Consider the following 7,169-nt stretch of genomic DNA (forward strand, 5'->3'; position numbering starts at 1 on the left):
AAACACACCCTAAATATTAAATGAATGTAGTGAAACTTTGAATATTTAAACTGTCAAGTTGGTCTTAAGTTGAACATTCCAAGGACATGATGACAATTGTAACCTCTTAAACCACAAGCTACCATGTAGCATGCAACCTATTTGTGGCATGCCACATATCAAGCTATGTTTCAATCTAAATTCTTATATAAATCACATGCATTTGAGTTCTTAATCCAAAAAAAAAAAGAAAACACTCCAAAATCCTTCGAAGTTCTCAACTCTGTGTTTTTTCAACCTCTTTATAAAAGAAAATGGCCGACAACTCTCAAAAGATGAGCTACCACATTGGAGAAGCCAAAGGCCAAGCACAGGTTCACTTTACTTCAATAATCATTTTATCTTTTAAAATTAAGGATTGATTGGATAAGGTATTGATTTATTGTGTGATTATCTAGGAGAAGGCAAGCAATTTGATGGATAAGGCAAGTAATGCAGCCCAATCAACGAAAGAGTCAATACAAGAAGCAGGACAACAAATAAAAGCTAAGGCACAGGGTGCAGCTGATGCAGTAAAAGATGCTACAGGCATGAACAATTGAAGCTTTTTTTTTTTTTTTTTTTAAATGTTTTACTGTCAATAGCCCTCTTCATTTTTGTCCTATCTGAAGCTGAAGCTCTAAAATAGCTTTATCTTCTTTTTATATGAGAATAAGTTTTGATTTGGCTCTCGAGCCTTATTTATTCATAAGAATCAGGGCTAACTAAATGTAGGGCCAAAACAATGTGCCTCTTTTTGTATCAATAAATATTTTATTATAAAAATGGGAGCATGAAACACCCCATCTTTCTTTCTTTGTAAGAGTGAAAAATTCAAATCTCTAATTTATTAGTCGAGATTACACGTTGTAACGAATTAGCCTAAGTTTGGATTAATCAATCATAAAGTAAATTAAATGAAAGGGAGAAAGGAGGGAGATCGAAAGGAAGGGTAAATGAAAATAAAAGAAATGAAGAAGAAAAAAAAAGAAAAAAAAACAATCATGGCTTCAGTAAAGAGATGAAGTTTAATGACTGTGTTTGCCATTACACTATTATCACTAACTTTCAGTTAGTACCTAATGGAAAAATGGACAAAAATAGATCAACAATTAATCTATACTATATAAAAGGGTTTATGGAGGAGAAAATTTGGTTTCTTCCTTTACCCCTATAATGGATGATTACTGGGATATTTTACATAATTTCATATTTAAATCATTAAATAATCTAAATTTTTAAGGGAAAAAACATTCAAATTAAAATAATAAAATGAGATTTTTCTAACTTGGTTTAAACATGAGATTTTAAAATTCGAAAAGATCTTTTTTTTTTGTTTTATTTTATTATTTGAAATTTTATTTTAATTTATAGATTAAAGAAATATGATATTTTAAAATTTTAAAATATTTTATTTTAACTTGATTATATATTTTCTTTTTCTCTATATATATATATATAGTTGCTTTGTCTCATCAATTTTTTAAGATTTTTAAAAACATAAAATATCATGATATTTGATATTATTGACATGATTTATATCATTCAAAAAAATCCATATACTTGAAAATTAATAAAAACCCATATTTGATTGGTTTAAAATTTGATTTAATTAAAAAAATTTATATACGTGAAAATCAATGATAAGGGATCTTTTTAAATATTAAAAAAATATTTAAAAATATTTAATTTTATAACAAAAAGTTCAAAAAATACAAAGCACTAATGGAACTTTTTACTATAAAGTAGTAAATATTTTTCAGATTTTTCTATTTATAAGAAAAATCTATATTATTTTTTTTATTGATTTAAAATTTGATTGTTTCTAATATTTGATTTAAGTTTTCAAATTTATATTAAGAAAAATAACCATTTACGTAAAAAAATAAATGGTTTTCGTTAAAAAGAAACAACAATAACATTTTAGAATATAATATCTACTGCAGGATAGATTTTTTTTTTTAAAGAAAAAAAATCAGATTTTAAAGAAAAATCACCTTATCTGTTAATATAATTTAAAAATAAAATCAAATTATGATTTGAACTATGAGTTTTCTCTATAAATAGTTGACTTCAACCACCCATTTTTTCTTCAGGTATCTCCTCTCTTTTCTTTTTCTTTCTTTTAATTTTGTTAATTACTTTTCCCAACTTCTTTATATATATAATCTTGTTAACGGACAATCTTTTTAATGTTTCTTTTCTTCTTATTATTTTTTTTTTTTTTACTTTTTAGTTTTGTAAAAACATTAAAGTGATATTTAGATATTTAAAGGTGTTTGGCAATACCAAGTGAGTTGAGTCGAGTTAGTAAAAAATTTCCAACTCAATGTTTGACCCACCAATTTTAAATGTGATGAAATTGTTATGCATTTGGGTTTTTAAATTGTGTGCTGAAAATATGTTACATTTTTTAAGAAGAAAAAACAAAAAGTTAGTTGTTACATTTTTTAAGAAGAAAAAACAAAATGTTAGTTGTTACATTTTTCAAGAAGCAAAAAAAAAAAAAAAAAGTTCAATTTTTAAGCTTTTTGAGTGTCCATAAGAGTTAAGTAATTGTAAAAAGTTTTCATTTGTTTAGAATATGTTTGGTGTTTAGGAATGAGAAAAAATGTTATGTAATTAAATATTAAAAAAAATGAATTTAAAATTAGTGCTTAGTATATATTTACTTGTAGGAAGTTTTTATGTTTTAAGAATGGAAAAAATTATGAAATTTTTTTGTGTTAAAAATTTAAGGAAAACGTGCATAGTTGGAAATTAAAAAAAAAATAGCAAGGAAATAAAATCAAGGACAATCAATTTCATTTAGAAAAAACTCAACTCAACACCCCAAACACAGACGATCTGACAAGGACAATCAATTTCATTTAGAAAAAACTCAACTCAACACCACAAACACAGACGATCTGACTCAACTCAACACATCACCAGAACACAAACATTCCAACTCAACTCAACTCACCACCCTATACATATATAATTTAAGTCTTTATATAATAATTATCAATTCAATTCTTCCCAATTCTGCAGGACAAACATTCTTTTTAATGTTTTTATAGTTTTTTTTATACACGCCTAACATATCGAAGTTGGTGGATAAAAAGACCTCGTTTTTGAGGTTCAACAAATTTAGAAGTTGGTAAAGTGATAAACGATTATCTATTTTATTTTTTGTAGTTTTTTTTATCACTTTTTAATTTTTGCAAATGTACCCCAATAGGTTTAAAGATTTATAATAATTTTTACTATTTTTTTTTACATGATTTTGTACTTTTTTCTCTTTTTAATTTTTGAAAATTTTTGAAATAAAATTTAAAATCAGGAAGAATATTTGCAAATCAAAATAAATTAAGTTTTTAGGGTATCTATTTGTATAGAAAAAATAATATATTTTTTTGAATTTTAATAAAAATGAAAATAGGAGATAATCAAATATGAAATCCTATAAAAAAATAGAAAATTAATATTTTGGTTTAAATTAAAGTTTGAAATTAAAAGCATATTCATATCATTCAAATTAATTTATATAATATATATAATATAGACAAGATTATCAAAAAATTAAATAAAAATGACATTTTAATTAAAGTTTAAAATTAATTAAATAAAGTTTAAAATTAAGACAATAATCCAATTATCCAATCCAAATAAATGAAAAAAAAAATTAGAAAAATATTTTGGTTTATTTAATCTTTAAAATTAAGAGGTTAGTAAAAGGATAAAATGAGTTTTTTAAGTTCTATTTTTAAGCTTTACGTAAGATGTGCAACACATGTAGTATCAAACTAATTCTACCAAATGCAAACCTCAAGAGTAAAATTGTTGAGTTTGAAAACTCATCAAACTTAATCTCAATCAAACCCTAAGGACCAAATATGAAATTTCTTTTTTTAAATATAAATGAAAAAAGAGATATATATATAAAGTAAATCAAAAGTGAGAGATGATTATTTAAACCTCTAATCTTAAAGAGGGTACTGTCAATCATGGTTGAGTTATGCTCACTTCATAAAGAGTAAAGTTGTTCGTGCAAAGGTTCTTGCCATTTTATGCCTTTCTTAAATTTCAGTAATTATACTTTTATTTCTGAGTTCTTTCTTTATTGTTTTCAAAAAGGGTCATAGTGGAAAAAATGTGTTCCCTTTTCTCTTCGGTCTATATTGATCATTCGCAACTATTTAGTATTTTTTTAATAATTTGTTAAGGTTGTTGCATGTAAATCTATTTTAAAAATTTTAGGTTAATATTCATGGTTGATAAAATATTAAAAGATTATTATGTATTAATTAAAATTTTAGGGATGTTTGGAGTGTTGAGTTGATTATCATAATATGTGTTTAGGGTGCAAACTATTTAGGTCTAGATAGAAAATAGTAAACAACATAAAAGAGAGGATAAAGAGGAAATAATAAACATAATAACAAAGAGGAATTTAAAATAGTAATATTGTAGTAAATTGTAGATTATAATAGTTGGAGACATTAATTATTATAATTGGAGCTCCAAACATGGAGTGGGCTATAATTAATTGTAAATTTTAATTTTGATAAAAGAAAATTATCATCATTATTGCATATTGTTGTGAAATCAAGGAGCACGACGGAAACACGAATAGGGAAAAATATAATATAATGATAAATTTATATAATAATAATAAATAAATATAACATAACATATTTTTTTAAAATAATAGAAATAATTTACAACATTCTATATGTTAAATATTCTCACAACTTCACGCACGATACTCAACAAAAAAGAGTTTAAAGATCATGAAAAGATATCATGAACAAAACAATACAAAAAGTGTGTGCATGTATATAGATAGATAGATGCACAAGTTTAGGCTTAAAATTTCAAGGTTTTTGTTGATTTAATCGCTTTTAAAATTAAGTGTCAATAAGTATCATAAATTCGAATTTTCAAATTTTAATTAATTTAGATATAAATTTATCGATTTACTAACAAAACTTTAAAGGTTTCAATCTTATTTTGGTCCCTGAAGTCTAAATCTTATTCTATTTTAATCTTTAAACATGTCATTTTTAGGTCTTGAACTTTTAAAAAGTGTTTACTTTTGTCCGTGCTATTATAATTCTATTAACTCTTAAACATAATGGTAAAATGACGGTATTTTTTAATGACTAGACCGTCAAATAAGTTAACCACATGTTAAAAAATCTAGAGTTTCAATTTTGAATTAGGTGGCAAAACTATTTTCTATAGAAGATCTCAAAAGTCATTTTGTGTCCAAGATTTTTGTCATTTACTATTTTGATACGTTGATTGACTTCACTTTATCTTGCTCAGTCCATGCTAGATGCAATTTCATCTTTAAACATATTTCATCTTTAAAATATTAACATAATTAACAATAGGGACCCAATTAAACATCTTTTAAAAATTCAAAGACTAAAACATACGTTTTTTAAAGTGTAGGGACTAAAATAGAACAAAGTTTAAAGTTGAAGGACCAAAATAAGATGTTAAACCAACTTTAAACTATATCTTTTTATTTTATAGCATCAAGCCATTAGAGTAAAACTGACATTTCAAAAAATTTATGAAGAAAATAAAGCAAAAACATATTTGATTAGTAGGACCATCAATGTTTATCACTCTTTTGTATATCCCTCTTATTCAAAGTTGAGAACGGATTCTTCTGATCATATGTGCCCTCAATTTAGCCATTTTTTTTATTTTAATTTTTAAAAATTATGGTTAAAAGTTCTACTTACGTTTATTGATTTCTTTATTTTGTTATCTATTTTTAGGACTATTTAAAAAAAAAGTCAAATTTTATTTTTTTAAATACCATAATTAAAGATGGTAAGAAAACAAACATAATTTTTAAAAGAAAAAAAGAAAAAAAATCAAATAGTTATCGAAGTGAACTTAAATGAATTCCACTTATTTCAACTTCTTTAGCTTCAACAAGTTTAAAAAAAAAAAGAAAAATAAATAAATAAATAAATATTTCATGACACATTTTTTGCTTGATTTCGTAATCATATCTTTTCTTATCATGTACATCCACTTGTGATGTGTATTCGGACATTAATATTTTTATGGCCAATGACTAGTTCCATCCTTTTTGTATAAAGTAAAAAATAAATTAATTAAAAAAAATATTGAAAAACAATGGCACATGACATATATTTATCGGGTGCAATTTTGGTTGTACAATAGATCATTGCAGTGTTTTTATCTATTTTTATTACAACAATTTTACCTTTTTGTGATAACAAATAAAAGTCAATTATCACCAAATAATTTCCTTTGGAGTTTTTTCACACATTTTTCATATAAAGGGTTATTCAAATGCTTTTAATTATTACTATAATTTTTACTTTTTGCTGTGGGTCAACTATTACAAAATAATTAATCCAATAATAATGGAGTTTGAAATTGTTTTTTAAATATATACACACGGATATACTTAATAATAAAAATCAAAGTAATAAAGTGCAATCATATGTTCAATACCTTGGTAAAAAAAGTTAATAATAAATAATAAATATAATATTATTCATTGTTATAATTAAAGTTAAGTTTTCTTTCATATATAATTCTAACAAAATTCATTTAAATGATGAATACATGTATTCCTATATATGAATGAAATAGATAGTTGCACCATGTTTAATTATCCCTTAATCGGGTTTTCTTTTCGTATACAAAAGGGAAATAATCTCCTTGGACAAAAGAGCCTTAGAAAAAACAAAAACGAAAGCCATTTAGAGAAAAATTCAAAAAATGAAGAAAATGAAAATGGAATTATGCTTCACTTGTTAATTCCAGTAGCATCCTTGACAGCATCAGCTGCACCTTATGGTTTGGCCTTTATTTGTTGTCCTGCCTCTTGCATCGATTCTTTAGCTGATTGAGCTGCATCACTTGCCTTGTCCATCATATTGCTTGCTTTCTCTTATATGATTATCCAAATTGATATGTCTCCAATTATTTTTTAATCTTGAATGAAAAAATTAGTACTAAATACATTTTAACAAGGCTATTAGGTATATTCAATCATCACTAAACCATTACCAATAACAAAATTAGCATGATACAACAAATAAAACCAACTATTAAAATTAAAGGGGAATTAGCATGATATAACAAATAAAATCAACCATTAAAATTAAAGC

At 24.4% G+C, this 7,169-nt stretch overlaps 1 pseudogene; it reads left to right on the forward strand.

Moving 5' to 3' along the window:
• Positions 1-293: 293 nt before the first annotated feature.
• On the forward strand, positions 294-581 carry LOC150031810 (stress-induced protein KIN2 pseudogene; annotated as a pseudogene).
• Positions 582-7,169: the final 6,588 nt, after the last annotated feature.

Source organism: Benincasa hispida, chromosome 12 (genome assembly GCF_027475165.1).
Source record: "Benincasa hispida cultivar pf3 chromosome 12, pf3_genome.v1.1, whole genome shotgun sequence".
NCBI classification, from domain to species: Eukaryota; Viridiplantae; Streptophyta; class Magnoliopsida; order Cucurbitales; family Cucurbitaceae; genus Benincasa; species Benincasa hispida.